Genomic DNA, 16,206 nt, shown 5'->3' with positions numbered 1-16,206 from the left:
TTTGAAGTAGACAACTTTCTAATTACTCCATCCTGGATCTAATTGTCGAAATAATTAAATGCTCCAGCTTGTAATATTTTGAAATGGGCGAATTTCCAATTACTCCAGCCTAATTTGTATGTTGAAAATAAGTTTATTGCTCCAGCCTGTATGCAACATATTGGATTTAATTTTCAAATTGGCTCAACTCAGCCTGGCTCACAAAAAGAAGGATGGGAGATATCTCTTTCTTGGTTTCTTCGCCTAGTTCAAAGGAGGGGGAAAGGGAAGATTTAATTTTTCTCTCCCATCTTACTCTCTCTTTCTCACGTCTTATTCTCTCTCTCTCGCCTCTTTCTTTCCGTCCAGCAGAAGCAGTTCAGACAGCTGGATGAGAGGAGATCGAACGGCGATTGGTGCCTAGAGTTTTTCAAGCGCGGCTCAGGGGCTGTGGTCGTCGGGCGAGCGGTGGTCGGAGGCAACGTCCTTCGCCGGATAATCGATGGAGAAGAAGGTGGCCGGATCTATGGTTTTCTGCGAGGGATTTATGGTTTTCTGAGGTTTGTAGAGGGTGAAGAGAAGATTGTGGGAGGAAGAGGGCATCGGCTGTAGATTGGCCGCCGGAGGACGGAGGGAGCGGCGACGGGGCGTCGGGCTTTTCGGGTGTGGTCTAGGCTGTTGGGTGAACGGTGGTCGTTCATTGCTTCGCCAGAGGAGGAGCCACCGTGGTGGTTTCCGGCTGAAGAGAGAGGTGAAGGTTCGCCGTGCGCGTGTGCGGGGGAGAAGAGAGGATAAGAGGAGGCAGCGGCGGTTTCGATTTGGGGATCTGGGTGGCGCTGCCGTTCAATAGGCGACGACGTCACGGCGGTGACTGATATTGAATGGGAGACGACAGAGAAGGTGAGATACTCCGGCGATTTTGCTTGGAGTTGAAACTGGAAGTGGCGGCTCCCTCTTTTCTCTTCGAGTGTTATCCCAACTCGATGTGGCTCGATTTTCCATGGGATGTCGCCGGAGTACCTAGAGCAGTTAGAGAAAAGAGGAATGAGGGGGCGAGTTTGACGAGCTGTGACTGCGGGGCCTTGAATGAGGGCTCGATTTCATTATTATTATTATTATTATTATTATTATTATTATTATTATTATTATTATTATTATTATTATTATTATTATTATTATTATTATTATTATATTTTTTTGGCGGTGGTCCCTCTGGTTGTTGCCAAGAACGGACGGTGGCGGTGGAATCCTGGAGGTTCGGTGGATAGGGAGTATGTTGTATAACTGAGCATTTGATTTGAGGTGCGCGGCGACGGCGCAATGTCGCCAGCTGCCATCTGTGGATGTTTACTTAAGGGAGATTTGCTGGTTTGATGGAGTTGAGCAGCCATCTGGTTTGAATCTGTGGTTGCTGGTTTGAGGGTCTGATGGGCTTCGAGAGTTGGTGGCCGGAGAGGCGAGGCGAGGCGTACTAGTTGCGTTGCATCGCCGACGGCCGCAGCTGATCTGTGAAGTGAGGGAGACGAGCTGGGGGAGTCCCGGCTCTCCGTCGACCTCGATAGCACCATATGAGATGCAGCAGCGTCGACAGGCTGGAACGGAATCTCGCAGCTTGAAATTTTGTAGTAGACATATTTTCCAATTGCTCCAGCCTGGACAAATTGAAAGAATTTGAAATAGGCGAGTTTTTTACTCTCTGAGCTCCAGCCTGGCTCATTGAAATAATTTGAAATAGGTTTTTTTTTTTTTTTTTTTTTGCTACTCCATCATTGTAGTTGATCCAATGTTTGGCCTTTCGAGTGTTAGTGTAAAATTTTCCAAAGAATTTTGTCAAAGTATGATCGTGTATCTATGTTTTGCTTTGCATACAAATATTGTGGCATTGTTATTTTGAGGTTTGAATGATTAGCTTGCTTAATTCCGGCTTTGTCTATGGGGTTTGGTGAATGAAGTTTCTATGTTTGACATGCTTTGTTTTGTGGCGTTTGTTGGAAAGTATTTTGTTCATGTTGCTCTCGTAGATCAGACCGTGTATGTACATTCGATAAAATTGAAATTATATCATCGAAAATGATAGTCGGCGCTGAAAAGTTGTTTGTCGAAGCTATGTAGAAAAATATTTTGTCTCTGTATTGCCTATATATTGAAGTTGGATTGGTGTTTGTTGGACTTCTGCCTCTTTTGTGTCGAGTTGGTCGAGTAGTGAAAATTATTGATCGTCGAATGATGACACAGGCTGTCTAGATACTGTAAATAGCATGCCAAGGAACAGGTCCCGGGCCGGGCGTGGCATGGTTGTGTTTGATTATGGGATTGGTGAGAATCTTTCTGGGCCGCTTGAAGGGAGTATTCCTGCATACAAGCTGGGAGATAGTAGCCCGAAATCCGTTATAACTTTTGACGAGTTGGATGAACTCCGTGCTGCCTATGCTATTCCTTCTTGTGTCAATCTGGCTACTCCATCCGATTCGAAAAGGCCAGATTGGTTATATCCAGGATGGACGGTCCTGTATGAGCGTTTTCTTCAGATGGGTGCCCGTTTTCCTCTTCCTCGACTAGTGTTCGAGGCTTGCACTTACTACTGCATTGCTCTGGGTCAATTGGTTTCGAACGTGTGGCGCACTCTCATGGCCATTCAGATTTTTAGCGAGTTGAGGGGTGTTCACTTCAGTTTTTTCTGAAGTTTTGCAGGCTTACAGTTTGGAGACGCATAGAACTGATAATGTTCAATATCAATTTAAGGCAAACCGTCCGCTTGTGCTATCTCTTCCGGATAACGCTAAGAAATGGCGTTCTAGATACTTTTTCATTTCCAATAATGCACTAGGGGAACCGCGTGAGAAGCTTGTAGTGAGTGTTACATGTTGGATGACTTGGAATTTGAGTATTTTTTGTTGTAGTAACTTGATATCATCTTTATGTATTCATAACTTATATTTTTCATACTTCATTTGTTTTGAAGCTTGTCTAAGGAGGGGGCCTACCGGCTTGGCTTTCGATAGTGCTAGCAAGATCGATTGGTTTTTAAGTTTTGGCGAAGAGAAGCGCTATTTCTGCAACATTTTGACCGAGGCCAATTTGTGAGTTAGCTCTTTGTGGAGTCGAGTGCCCTCAGGTATTGCTTTGTTTATTAGTTCCACTTTGTTCCAACTTGTCATCGATACAAATAAGTGTTTTTATTTTGATGTAGATCACAAGATGTCGAAGCTTTATGTTCCACCTTTGCTTGGGAAGGGCGCTGCCATGGATGTGATCCGTAAGAATAGGCAGAAGGCTGCTAGCTCGAGTGGCGCGGTTACAAATGATGTTGCTACAGTACGTGTCCCGCACTCAACTCGTGTTCCGGCTCAAAAGAAGAAGAGATCTGCTGAGGTTGACCTCACTTTGTCTGACCAGGTGGACGATTATGTCAACCTGTCATTTCCGAACGTATCGGCGCGTGCCCAACTTGGACCTGTTCGAGGGGTGGCCGAACAGCTATTACTCCCACATGACAGGGATTATTTGAAGAAGATGAGAAGTGGCAGTGTGGCTAGTGAGCTCTTCGATCATGCCTTCTTGGTAAATATTTTCGAGTATAGATTATTTTATTGATATGAGAATTTTTCTAACTTGTTACATTTTCGTATTTGTTGTAGAGTTTGCAGAAAGTTTCCTTCCTCATGGAGAGAATTGTTGCTATGGAGGTAGAGCTTAATGAGTTGAGAGCTAAACGGAATAGCTGGCAGGAAGATATGGCAGCCGTCAAGAAGGCGTGTGATGAAGCTGGTCGGATTGTCAAGAAATTGGAGGTTACCTAGTTGGAAGACGCTCGTCAACTGGAGCTAGTTGCAGCGGACTGCAAGGTTCTCGAAGATAAGGTTGTTGCGTTAGAGCAACAAATCTTTTATGTAAGCTGTGAGACGGAGGTTCGAGTTCGGGGCGAGATGGCCTTGGCGTATCTCGAGAATCAGCCCCCCAAGACTTGGGATGTCCAGTGATACACTGATGAGTTTAATGAGTGGAAATTGGGCAAAGAGCAGGAGATACAGCTTGCTAGCAACTTTGTCGGGTTGAACACCGGAGATGACCATCCTTAGCCGAGGGAGTGACTTTTCAAGCAGGAAAGAAAACCTTGTTTATTTTTCTTGCATTGCACTATTTTGAGACTTTGACTATTTAGCCGACCTCTTGTGCGATGTGTTCGGCTTGTGTATGTTTTATCTCCAGCTCGGACTTGAGACCATTGGGTTGGTTTGAGCTATATATCTTACAAGGACGTCTTATTTGTGAACTCTTGTAAAGTCGACACTTGATTATCATGGTTTCGATGACGTATGGATTGGTGTAACTTATTGCAGCTTGTATATCGAAAGAACAACAATATGTTATAGAGTTTAATAGATGCAGCTTGTCCTCCTCATCTTCATTTTGTTGCGCCAGCCTGGACCGGATGTTGGAGAGTTTACTATTTTTTGAGTAAGGTCAGGCTGGACTTTGATTTTCTTTTGATTATACAAGTTAGAATCACTGACGTTGGCCAACTTGTGATTTTGACTTGGGCGAATTGTGTCCCATCTTGGTGTGTTAGTTGTTTTAATGCTTTCATGCAGAATGCCGGCTTGGGATTTTTTTTTTTTTTTTGAAGCAAAATATGGAATTGTAGAGTTGTTGGCTCTAAATTGTCCAAGTCAAGTATTTGAAATTGAAGCAAGTTGGAATTCATTATATTTGGGTCGTACTGACTTCGACCAACTGTGGCTAGTACCATGTGGACATTTGAACAAGTGGCTAATTCTAGCTTTAAAAAAGATAAATATTTACAAACTTTTTGACTATCTCGTTGATTGGTCCAAGTTGGGTGGTTCGTTCAACTGGATGACTAGAGACCAATGGTCTTGAATTTCATGTTGTGATGATGTTTCTTTCTTTAATGATGCATGTTGATCTTGTCCGTGTAGAGGAGTCATCATTGGCGACTTGTATCTCGCAAGGTGCTAACGTCGCGGGACAGACTGAGACACGTCGATTTGAGGTTGGTGGTTGCACTCCGGAGAGTTTTCTACCTACATCTGGCGAGGATCAAACCAAATGTAGTTCTTGGGCCAGATTGTGCTCCGTAGAGCCATGCTCCGTAGAGTTGCCTACGTACCCTTTGAAGGGATCAAGAGTGATGTAGTTCCGTCTTGGTGGCGATTCGGGTGGCTAGGTCAGCCTGAGTAGCCACGTGGGGTGCATCAGGAGTTTCAGATTCGTCACAACCGTCAGACATGATTGATGCTCGTAGAGATCTAAGGAAAGTGCGTTGATTCGCTTGATTGCTAGGGCCCCACGGTGGGCGCCAAATTGTAGAGGCAAAAATCTACAATTGAAGTTGACGTCTGCACGTCCGGATGGATTGGGCACTAGCAACCTGTCAACACAAGAACACGTAAGAGCCCTAGGTGGAGCACCGGGTGGGGGTGTCGACCGTAGAGCCTCCGACGCTCAAGTCAGTATCGGAATAGCCAAATAGAATGATAAACGAATTGAAATAGAGAGAAAGGCAGGCTGGAGTGTGCGGTTACTCCAGGCTGTAAGCGGCGTCGGAGGGTGGAAACGGTGACAGTGTTGTGAAAATAGAATATGGGAGGCGGAGATAGGCCAAGCTGGCTAGGCGGCGGAGTAGAGAGAATTAAAAGAGTAGAGAGCAAGTAGGATTTCGTGTGTCCTTTGATGACCTAGTCGGGCTGTTTATATAGTGGACATCCAGCCGCTATGGTTTCTACAGTCTGGCCTCGTCAAGGCCCTTATCTCTCAGGTTGTTGCGATTTGGACGGGATCACAAAGATTTACCCGTCTGACCGCGTCAGCTTGGTGGGAGACGTGTTTTAGGGTTTGACGGCTGGGCCTTGTACTTTATCCTTCTAACCGTGGGAATAACCATTGGGCCGTATGCGATATATCCAGCTTGGTTGTGGACTCCAGTCGGTCTATAGCTTTCCGGGCTAGATGGGCCAACCTGTGTGACTGACTGGGCCTTTAGGGTCGTGCCAGGTTGGTGAGCTAGCTTGGTGGACAAGCGTGATGGGCCAGGCCGGGTGCGAATTATTCGGCCAGACCGTTTGGATGAGTTGGATATGAAGTGAGATAGTCAGCCTGGGTCGGCCCAAGTTGATCTTGCAATAAGTATAATTTGACTTATCGGGCTGGACGAACAAGTAATTGGGTCAGCCTAGTCATCGCTCCAAGTTGGTTCGAGGTTTGTCGGGTTAGACTGACCGGTTTGTTTGTCTAATTAGTCCAGCTTGGAATGTTGATTGGGCTTGAGCCAAGTTGACGAATTTTGCCCACTACACATTGTAGTTCAATTCCACCATTAAGATCTCAACCCTATCATGTTGCAAGACACGTGCATCCCCATAAGAAAAAATGAAAAGTGGCTTATTGATCTTCCTAATCAATTACAAAGCATAGCTCAGGAGCAGGGCTGCTCACACTTCACTAACATGAAATGGTATTGGTCTGAAACTAATAAATCAATCAAAAAGATCTACTTAGGTAGTGGTGAATAGCAAGTAAGGATCCAATATTCAATCATTAGTAAGGCAAAAAGTGGAAAGTATATACCACATTAAGTATCTAAGACATGGACGCCATATTCCACCTATAAACTCAGCACCACCATGACTCAGCTCAACTATTGATGCCACATTTAAGCTGCTTTTTAAACTATCCAAGTATGATTCCTTAATCACAGAGCAAATCACAATAAAAATGTAGCAGACAAAATTTAAGAATATAATGAAGTAAAATTTCAGGTGAATTTAAATAAAAACTCCCAGATGAGGCAAAAATCAAGCACACGGGGAGAAAGAATTAGCTAAAGATTCGTTAGGCTATAACAATGAAATTCCAGATGAGGCAACAATCAAGCAGACGTGGCGAAATCATAACAGAAATGCAGTAACTTATTAAGTCAAAACAATTCTAGGAGAAAGAATCAACAAATTTTCAATGTATTAGGCTGTAACATGAAACCATTTTCTGAGAGATGAAACAAATTAGATAAAGATTCCTTAGTTACTTTCGGTTACTCGAACCTCTGTTAAAAGCAATGAATTTGTACCACCTTACAAAAAATAAAGCACAATTCCCTCAATCAAGAAAACCCCAAAAATTATCAAGAAATATTAAGCCAAAAAGGTTATAAAAGAAGTATTGGCAGGTTGCGCCTCCTAAAACCCTAACCGCTATAATGTCTCTAATTAACAACATTGTTCGAACTCTTCAAGACTTGTACCTTTTGCCATTCGCGATCCTGCTGGAACACGATAATGCTACAACCGCCACTACAGGTAAGCCCTCCCCACCATCGTTAACAGCCGGCTGAAGGACTTCCCGTTACCGAGCCCTGAATCACAGAGCAAATCAAAATAAAAATGAAGCAGAGAAAATTGAAGAATTTAATGAGTAAAATCGGTGTCAAATTGATCAAGACAAACAACAGACAACAACCTCATAAACATGAACTTTCTAAACACTATATATGTAATAGTTATAGGTTCAACAAATCAAATTAAAATAGTCAAGGAGAAAGAAAGAACTAACAATAATATATATGAAAACTAAAGCATTGCAGATTCAACAAAGCAATAAACAATAAATAAGAAAGCATGCATTAAATAATAAAGTGAGGCATGGGGCCTGAACTACATTTAAATAGAACTCTAAATTTTGTATTCAAGTTTCGGTTCGACAATTTGGAGCTCAAATCTCACTTTTGGAGGTTTTCTGTAATATCCTGAGCCCCACAAATTCTCTGCACATGATACTTTTGCTGTATGAGATTATAATAACGTTTTGCTTAGTTTTTGATTTGAAGGGCATATTGTCACGACCGGCCTTAACTAAGGATAGCTAATCCGGGAAATCGTGACTAGGGAAGAGATTTAAGAAGCGGGGTTAGAAAGGGCACATTTGACTCATTCATAACTCGATTATAAACATTGACATCTAGCATTAATTCTTGAAATAAACTTTAATACATTTGAAGGATTGACGCATATAATTAAAAAGGATACTCGATTAACCCGAGTAAGCATTAGATATGTCTTTGAAGAGTAATTGGCATAGTTATAGACTTGACTAAAACATAATCAGTGTTTGCAGCGGAAAACATAACTGAGATACATGTATGCAGACATATATCCTTTCTGAGCCTAATTTCAATTTGACAAAAGCTCCACTCAGCAACACTTCATCATCCATCACAGCTCAACCTGCACATTCATAAAAATATGCAGGGCTAAGTACAATAGTACTTAGTGGGCAGTTGCCAAAACTAAAATATAAGCTTAACATTTTATTAACAAACCACAACATCATATAAGAGACGTGAGCCTTCTTTCAAATCCTTTGCTTACTAAACATTTCCAAATCCATAAATAGCATGAGTGCATTCTTCATCATCGAAAGTCCTATTAAGAAGCATCGTGTCGTGAGGAAGGCCTTTCTCAACGAACACAGGCATCGCGCCGTGAGGGAGGCCTCCCTCAGCGGACACGGCATCGTACTGTTGAGGGAGGCCTCCCCCAACAGACGCTAGCATCGTACCGTTGAGGGAGGCCTCCCTCAACGGACGTTTGACCGGCCAACCCTCTCATTGACTCACGGTCGCATTGTGTATATAAGTCCTGGCAGGATAGCTATCCGCTCAGGAATCGATTTTGTTAGCATCAAATAAGCATTAGATAATAAGCATAAAGCATTAAAGCATAACTTACATAGGCGTTAAATAATAAGCGTAAAGCATTAAAGCGTAACAAAGCGTGAACCACGTAGGCGCGTAACAAAGCGTAAGTCACTTAAGCGTAAATCACTTAAAAGCATAACAAAGCATAAATAATAAATTATAAAAATTTAAGTCGTAATTAAGCGTAAATAGCATAGCGTAAATTATTAAAGCGCGACAAGTGTAGATAATAAAGAGAAATAAAGTTTAACTCATTTAAGCATAATAAAGCATAACTCATTTGAAAATCTAATTTTGCATTTTAGAGCATGAAAGTTGCATAGTTCTTCAATAGCATTTTCATTTTACGCGTAAGAAATGCCCACCTGATAGCAAAGATTTTCTAAGGCGCTGTGATTCCTTGAGTAGCTCTCACTCTCGCGCTTGACCTTTATTACGAGAATGTAAAATAAGATATTGACTCGAGGAAAATTCTCAATTAATGAGAATGCATAATTTAACTGTGCATGACTCATTTTTCGCTAATAACAATCCAAACTATAGGATTAAAGCTCGTCTTATGAGACTGGAGTATTAATCTTAATTAATCCACTCATCTTTGGGTATGCTAACCCACTTACTAATTAATAATCCTCCTTCTAAATTAATCCATAATTAGAACTAGTTAAATCCAATTAATAGATTAATCTAAACTAGTCTTTAATCGTGCTAAATAAATAATAAAGCAGCCTAATGATTAATTGGGAGCAACATAAGGCAACCCAATAAAAGAAATTGGACTCAACCAATTAACCATCGCAATTCATTCTTCTTAAAATATGCCTGGGCTCCCATTAAGAAAAGGAATCAGCCTACTCTGATTAACTCTGGCCCAGCTGCTTAGCCTCGTAATAAAATCGGCCCAAGAAATAGTCCAAACTAATTTCCCTTTTTCCTCCAAATCGTGGCTGCGATAGCAGGGCAATCTCTCTCTCTCTCCTCTCTCGCAATCACGCTCGCGGACAGAACAGCCGCCCATTCATCTCTTAGCCAAGATCTGCCGCGCCTCTGCGGCTCTGGAAATTCCGATTAGGCGGTGCCTCAACTCTGAAATCCAGCACCTCCTCACCTCTGTTCATCTCAATCCTCCATCGATCTCCCTTCCAAGATGATAAATATCGAGCCCTAGCTCCTAACTTCAGCGAGGAGCCAAGTCGAGCCCGAGCTATGTCTTCAAAATCACCACCGTCGCCCAGTAATTTCCGGCGAACAGCCAGCTTTTCTCCACCGCCTTATCTTCTCGAGAACAGACTCATGCCTCTCCCCTTCTCATTCCTCAATTTCATTCGTGCCCTAATTTCTACCCCCAACGTTCGTGCCGTCTGTAACTCGCCGCGCCACCTCTGGCGGACGCCACCGCCCCTGAGCTTTTGACGAGGCTATACACGTCATCCCCTCCTCAGTTCTTTCCGCTTTCGAACTCAAGGGATGGGTCTTCTTTCGCCGTCTTTTGGGTTCCGGCAGAGAAGGGTAGGCCGTCGCTGCTGTCCTCCTCGGAGTCGACGGGCCTGACTCTTCACCTCGCCGTTGCTGCTTTACTCATATTCCGGCGAGGCAGCAAGGGCTCGGCGTCGTTCCCTCGGTTCGACTGAACAGGTACATCAATCTAGTCCCCTTCCATTTTTCTTCTGTTCTAAGTTAACATCTTAAATCTGCGTGAAGTCTTGGTTCTATATACTATATGTGAAAGGGATTAATGGCGTTGTGGGGTTGCTACTGTGTTAGCATCTAATTTTTAGAGTCCAGTAGGAATCATAAACGCATAGGACATTCTACATAACATGGGTAAATCTGTATTACTGAAACGTGACTTTGCTAAGTCCATTATGCATATATATCTCAATTCTTTATTCTGACTTTCTAAAACATAAGCATACTTGTTGGTGTGAATCATGTAGCATGAACTAGAGTAAAATGAGATTAGCAATCACCTTGTGTGTTTTGTGCTTGGTTGGCTGCTGTGCTAATGAATTCAGGAGTGAATAAACTGAAACATAATTGTGGATTTTGCTTAACCATTGCAGGCTGAACTCAAGAAGAAAATGGAGAAGTTCAAGTTGAGCTTACCTCTTGGGGTCCAGATTGCAGCTGAAATAAACTCTCTATGATTTTTGGTGCATAAAGGAAGAAGGGAGAATCGTAGCTGGTGATTTAAAGGGTGGAGTTTTTGGCTGATTAGGTGTGTGTGTTATTTCTATGTTTCCAACAAGTAATATATATAAGAAAAAAAAATGGCGCAAGTCCCATGAGAAATCAAGCCACAAAGGTCAAAAGTTGCCAATAAAGTGTGGCCACAAAGGTCAAAAGTTGCCAAATGATCTCCAAGTCAAAGTTCCAGCTGCAAAACACATCTTGCCAATTTAGTCTTCAATTTCGGACATCTCAGGCGGTATGGGCATACCGTCCAGCTTTACGCGTCATCACCTTTTCCTTTACTCACTTTATGACAATGTGACTCTTCTCAAAACCGAACCTTTTTTTTTAAATGCTTCACTGTCGACGCCGGATTCTTCGAGGGTCTTTGCGATGATGGAAAGAATAATGATGATGGTAAAGTAAATAGAATTGAGGTTACTAATAGAAAAAAAATCATCTAGCTTGATTAATATTAATTAATCAAGTATTTGTAAAACTAATATTGGGTTCTACTAAATAACGACGCTTCGTTATAACTCTCTACGAATTAAATATCTAATTTAACTCGTTCTTATGATTCGGAATTAGATCACGACTTCCAAGTAAATAATAGAAATAATATTTCTATCGCATATAAATTAATAACTTGACTTTGCTAATTCAGTTATTAAACTAGATAATAAATCATTGAATGCTTCAATAATTCAATTGCGATCATATCACGCAATGGCATCAAATTCAGATTTCTGAGCTGAATTAGTTGATAACTAAACACTGGATTTACCATAACTGAAGATGCAATATAACAATTATCGCAATTACTGGTCTTAATAAAAAAATAAAAGAACGGGCTACTACACATATATATATATATATATATATAACTAAAGATATAGTAAAACAGAAAGAAACACATAAAAAGGAAGAAAATAATAGCTAAAGATATAAAAAAATAAAAAAGAGGTTTAAGAAGCTGTCAAGGATGCAAAGCATAAAGAATAGATGAAGAAAGACAAAGCAAAAAATGAAAAAATTGAAGCAACCTTATGCAGAAATGAAAAGATGTAAAATTGGAAGCAAGAAGCTTGTCGAAAAGAAGCTACAGACATTGAAGCACGAATCTGGCAGCACTGAAGATTGAAAAGAAGCTGCCGAAAAAAAAAAGAGAGAAAGAGAGGCAGAAAGATAAATAACTTTCAAATAATCACCAATGCCAAGAATTTCAGCTCTTCTACTTCACTCATATAACTGAACAAATCTACTTCATTATATGGGATAACTTTCTGTAATTACGTGCACAATTGTAAAGAACCACACATACAGAACTTATTTCCATCAAGCAACAACAAAAAGGTTAGTGCACTAATGGATGCATATCAAGGAAAAGAAGAAGAAAAATAAAGGTGATAAATGTGAAGTTGCAATCAAATTTTCCATCTAGAGGTGATCTTGTCGGAGGCCCAACTGACTTCTTCAATGGAGCTTGGAAATCCCAAAACTGAAAATCCAGAACAAAAGAGTCATACATATTTCACCTCTTACACATGAACTCATATCTTCAATTCATGGAAAAACGTATCAATAACCAAAACTCAGCAAATCATGGAGTACCTCTGAAGAGTTAAGCCGCTGCACCTGAGCTTTGAACACCGACTTCACACTTCTAGAAACAGCTCATTTGAAGCAGATACCTTTGAAAACACAAATTTTTAGTTTCCAGGCACCAAATTTTCAGTTCAGCCTCATTTAAAATAAATAAGAAGGAAATAAGAGCAAATAACATTTTTAAAAAGACAAAAATATAAGCACTTCAAGAGTATTGGATCAAAAAGGCATATACAGGAAATAAGAGCAAATAACATTTCAAAAAAGACAAAAATAATTTTTTTTTACCTTTCAACAGATCTCTCCAGTTCTTCTCCGAGTTCATCCCAGATTCTGTGAAAACTGAAAAAAAAAAAATATATGAGAAAAAGTAATAAAAACAAATTAAATGAAAATGAGTGAAGAAAATTGGTACCAAAATATAGTATATATATTGATCTGATTCTTATCTTGTAGATTCTTTTTCTGTACTGAGCTATACATAAAAAAGCAGGAAGACCAAATGAACCCATTTTTTTCATTCTGCATCCACACAAACAACGTAAAAAATTGAATCAAATACCCTCAATGCCATCAAAGTTAAGGAAACTCACAAGATGAAAAAAGTAACAGTGAAAACAATCTAACTGTGCAGCATATCAAACAAAGATCAACAACCATTGTATGCTCAGGATTGAAAGCTTGTTGTATAGATCTACTTGCTTAGTAGATGTTTAAAAATTCCTCAAAGAATTGGTCACTGATAAAAAAAATTATACCAAGATTAGTATAAATTCAGAAAATGAACTACAATAGACACTAAGCAACAATCTTTCAAAATGGAAAACAGAAATTGACAGTTCAAATCCAAATGTAAAAGGGAGAGAACTTCTGAATAAAAAAGCAATAATCTTTCAAAAACAGAAATTGCTCGTTGACCAAGCAAAGAGGCGGAGGCGACACGGCGGCGTCTGGCTGAGCGTGGCTGTGAGACAAAGCAGGAGAGGAAGGAGAGCGCGATGATGCTGCTGCTGTCACCGACGAACGATGGTGACACCGGCAGGAGGCAGTTGCTAGCAAGAAAATGAGAGAAATTAGGGATTTTTGTAGAATTTAATGGGGGTGGCGGTGGTGGCCAGCGGCGGAAGAAGTCGTTGGGTTATGGCTGCTGACTAACATGAGAGAACGAAGATTGAGAGAAATTTTAGATCTTGAGCCCAACAACGCAGACCTCGGTCTGACGTGAGAGAACGAAGAGGAAGAGGAGAGAGAGGGTAGTGCTGGTGCTGCTGTCGCCGTCGAACGACGGTATCTATTTGGCAGGAGAAAGATAGAGAGATGGCCGGCGATTGTAGCCGGCGAGGGTGCTGCTGTCTTCGAGCTGCTTCCCAGTTCCCAGCGAAGATGAGTCGCTGTTGGTCCGGCGGGAGAGCTTCCTTGTCCTGGATCTTAGCGACGACTCCACCTTGAGAATGAGCATTACGATTTTCACCAAGAGCAGCAGATAAAATTAGAAGAAAGAAGTCTGAGCATTGTAGAGAAAAAATAAAAATGAAAGAATCATGAGAAATGAGACGTAAAGAGAGAGAGAAATAGTAAAATGAGCAGTAATAAATGGTGTCAGATGCCTTTTTTGTTTGAAAAGATGAAGAATTAAATGAACATTAATTAGTGCACATGGAACACATCGCACGCAAAATGAAAAAAAAAATGAAGGCTGAAGCAAAAAGGCAGGGAATGTGCGTTGCGTTTTTGCACTGATGCAGTTTTCCCGCCAAAGTGTGTGTGTATTTTGGTGCATTTGTTTTGTGTTTTTATATATAGAGTAGATTTGAAAATATGAATTCCAATCCTCCTTTCCTAATTTGAAAATGATAATTACATGGGCGAGGATTCCAAACAATCAATGGCAGTGGAAGTCAATTATTTTTAGTATTTCTACCGACCAAATGTGACGTCAAATCACCATGTAAATTACAAACAAACAATCACACGCGTCTTTCCAGTTGACTAACATTAGCATGCGCTACAACATCCTAAACACATGTAAAAAATCAATTAACGCAACAAATATATAGAAAAAGAAAAATGATGGAATTCAACTTTCAACCTCATTGTTTTACATAAAAGAATCTATTGTTTGAATTTCCTAAAATTTCTTTCAAAATTAAGTTATGAATATATAATAAATTAAATTTTGTATACAGTTTGAATATATTATACATATATACAAAAAAAAAAAAAAAAAAAAAAAAAAAGTTTTAATAATCTTCACATTACATGAATAAACACATGTATTTTTATATGTGAAAAGGGAAAGGAAATATGTGGATTTGCAGGTAAATGAATAAAGCAAACAGCCTCAAAAATCATTTTGCCGTACGAATAAATGATTTATGGAGTAGATGGCACGTTATTTAATGGCGGACAAAGGAAATGTAACCAATGTTTTTTGTATCCAATTATATGGACAAATTTCATGTCACTACTTGAAATTTATTCCCATGAACTCCATGGTCAATGAAATGCTTATTTATCTAGCAACTACCTTCCAATATTGTTTTGCTCTCAGAATTAGTATATGTTTTCCATTTTTTCAAGTTTTATTCTGTTGAGTTGCATATTTGATTATCGTTCATCTTTGTTGTGAGAGAAACATTTCAACAACTTTTAGTGAACGTGATTCAATTATTAATAATTGTTAAAAAAATTATTTAGGGACACTCTAGATACAAGAAACGAAAATGTTTTAACGTTCACTTTTCACCCTTCCCCTTCTTTTTAACTGAAAAATGAAGTCTTCATATTTCCAAGTATCTTTCTTAAATTTTTTTTTTTACTTGGGAGAGTTGGGGAGGGGGAGCAGTGGGGTTTGAACCCGGGATCTCACTGTTCACACACAGGAGGTCGCACTGCTTGGTCGTAAAGTTTTTATTTTTGAGAGTGAAATTTTTACTAACGCTACAAAGGTCATAAAGAAGTCTCAAGATACGAAGTCAATAATAATAATAATAATTGTTGAAATTTGATTAATGGTTTTTAACACAACAAAGAAATTAAGGGCATTGGAGTTTGGAGATATGGATGCAATGGTAATATGGAAGTAAGTAAAGCAAGCATGATGGATTGGGCTTCGGGCCGAAGCCTACGAAGGCCTTTGAGAAAATGCTGGCACAAGACCATATGGACAAGGGAGGTTAAAAACAGAGTATCTTAGCATCAGCCAGCACGTGCAATTAAATATATGGACATGGCCAAGTTAGCTACGACGGTTAACCATCTGCCAAACAAGTTGAATTTTGAGGATGAGCCATTTATGGTTAACACTATACTGCTAAACATAAAGAAAGATGTCTATACTCACCTTCTTAAACAAAAAGACGACTTAAAATTGAAATTCAGGAATAGAATCTACAGAGAGAAAGAGTAGAGAAGTGAGAGAAAAAGAATTGGGCGTCTGACCTATAAATACGAGAAGAAAAGAAAATAAAAGAAGAAGATGTTGAGAATGTCTACAACAACATTACAAGCCAGGTATGTTACGTTTTTCCCCAAAAAATATTATTTGTTCGTTTGTTTATTTGTTTATAGCGATCTGTATCTATTCTTCAATTTCGGATTAATTGACTGTGATAGGACATAGCATAATCTTACAATAATGCTATTTTTTTTGGCTAATGAATTGAATGGGAAACTCATGAAAAGTTTAATGCTTATATGTTCCATGAAATTTTTTGTATTTTGTATCAGTCTTT

General features: G+C 40.0%; 1 long non-coding RNA gene across 2 annotated transcripts; it reads right to left on the bottom strand.

Annotated features, from left to right (window-relative positions):
• Window positions 1-7,966: 7,966 nt before the first annotated feature.
• LOC130997692 (uncharacterized) lies at window positions 7,967-10,910 on the bottom strand. Of its 2 annotated transcripts, XR_009093155.1 has the most exons (4): window positions 10,799-10,910; window positions 10,663-10,718; window positions 9,058-9,120; window positions 7,967-8,219 (listed from the first exon to the last, which is right to left on the bottom strand). It is a non-coding gene; the product is annotated as an uncharacterized LOC130997692 (long non-coding RNA). The 2 variants fall into 2 exon arrangements; XR_009093154.1 differs by having other exon boundaries at window positions 7,967-9,120.
• Between the last annotated feature and the right edge of the window lie 5,296 nt (window positions 10,911-16,206).

This window comes from Salvia miltiorrhiza, chromosome 8, assembly GCF_028751815.1.
Source record: "Salvia miltiorrhiza cultivar Shanhuang (shh) chromosome 8, IMPLAD_Smil_shh, whole genome shotgun sequence".
Classification (NCBI taxonomy): domain Eukaryota; kingdom Viridiplantae; phylum Streptophyta; class Magnoliopsida; order Lamiales; family Lamiaceae; genus Salvia; species Salvia miltiorrhiza.
Note: the sequence above shows the minus strand (reverse complement) of the source record. Positions and strands in the feature narration are given on the sequence as shown.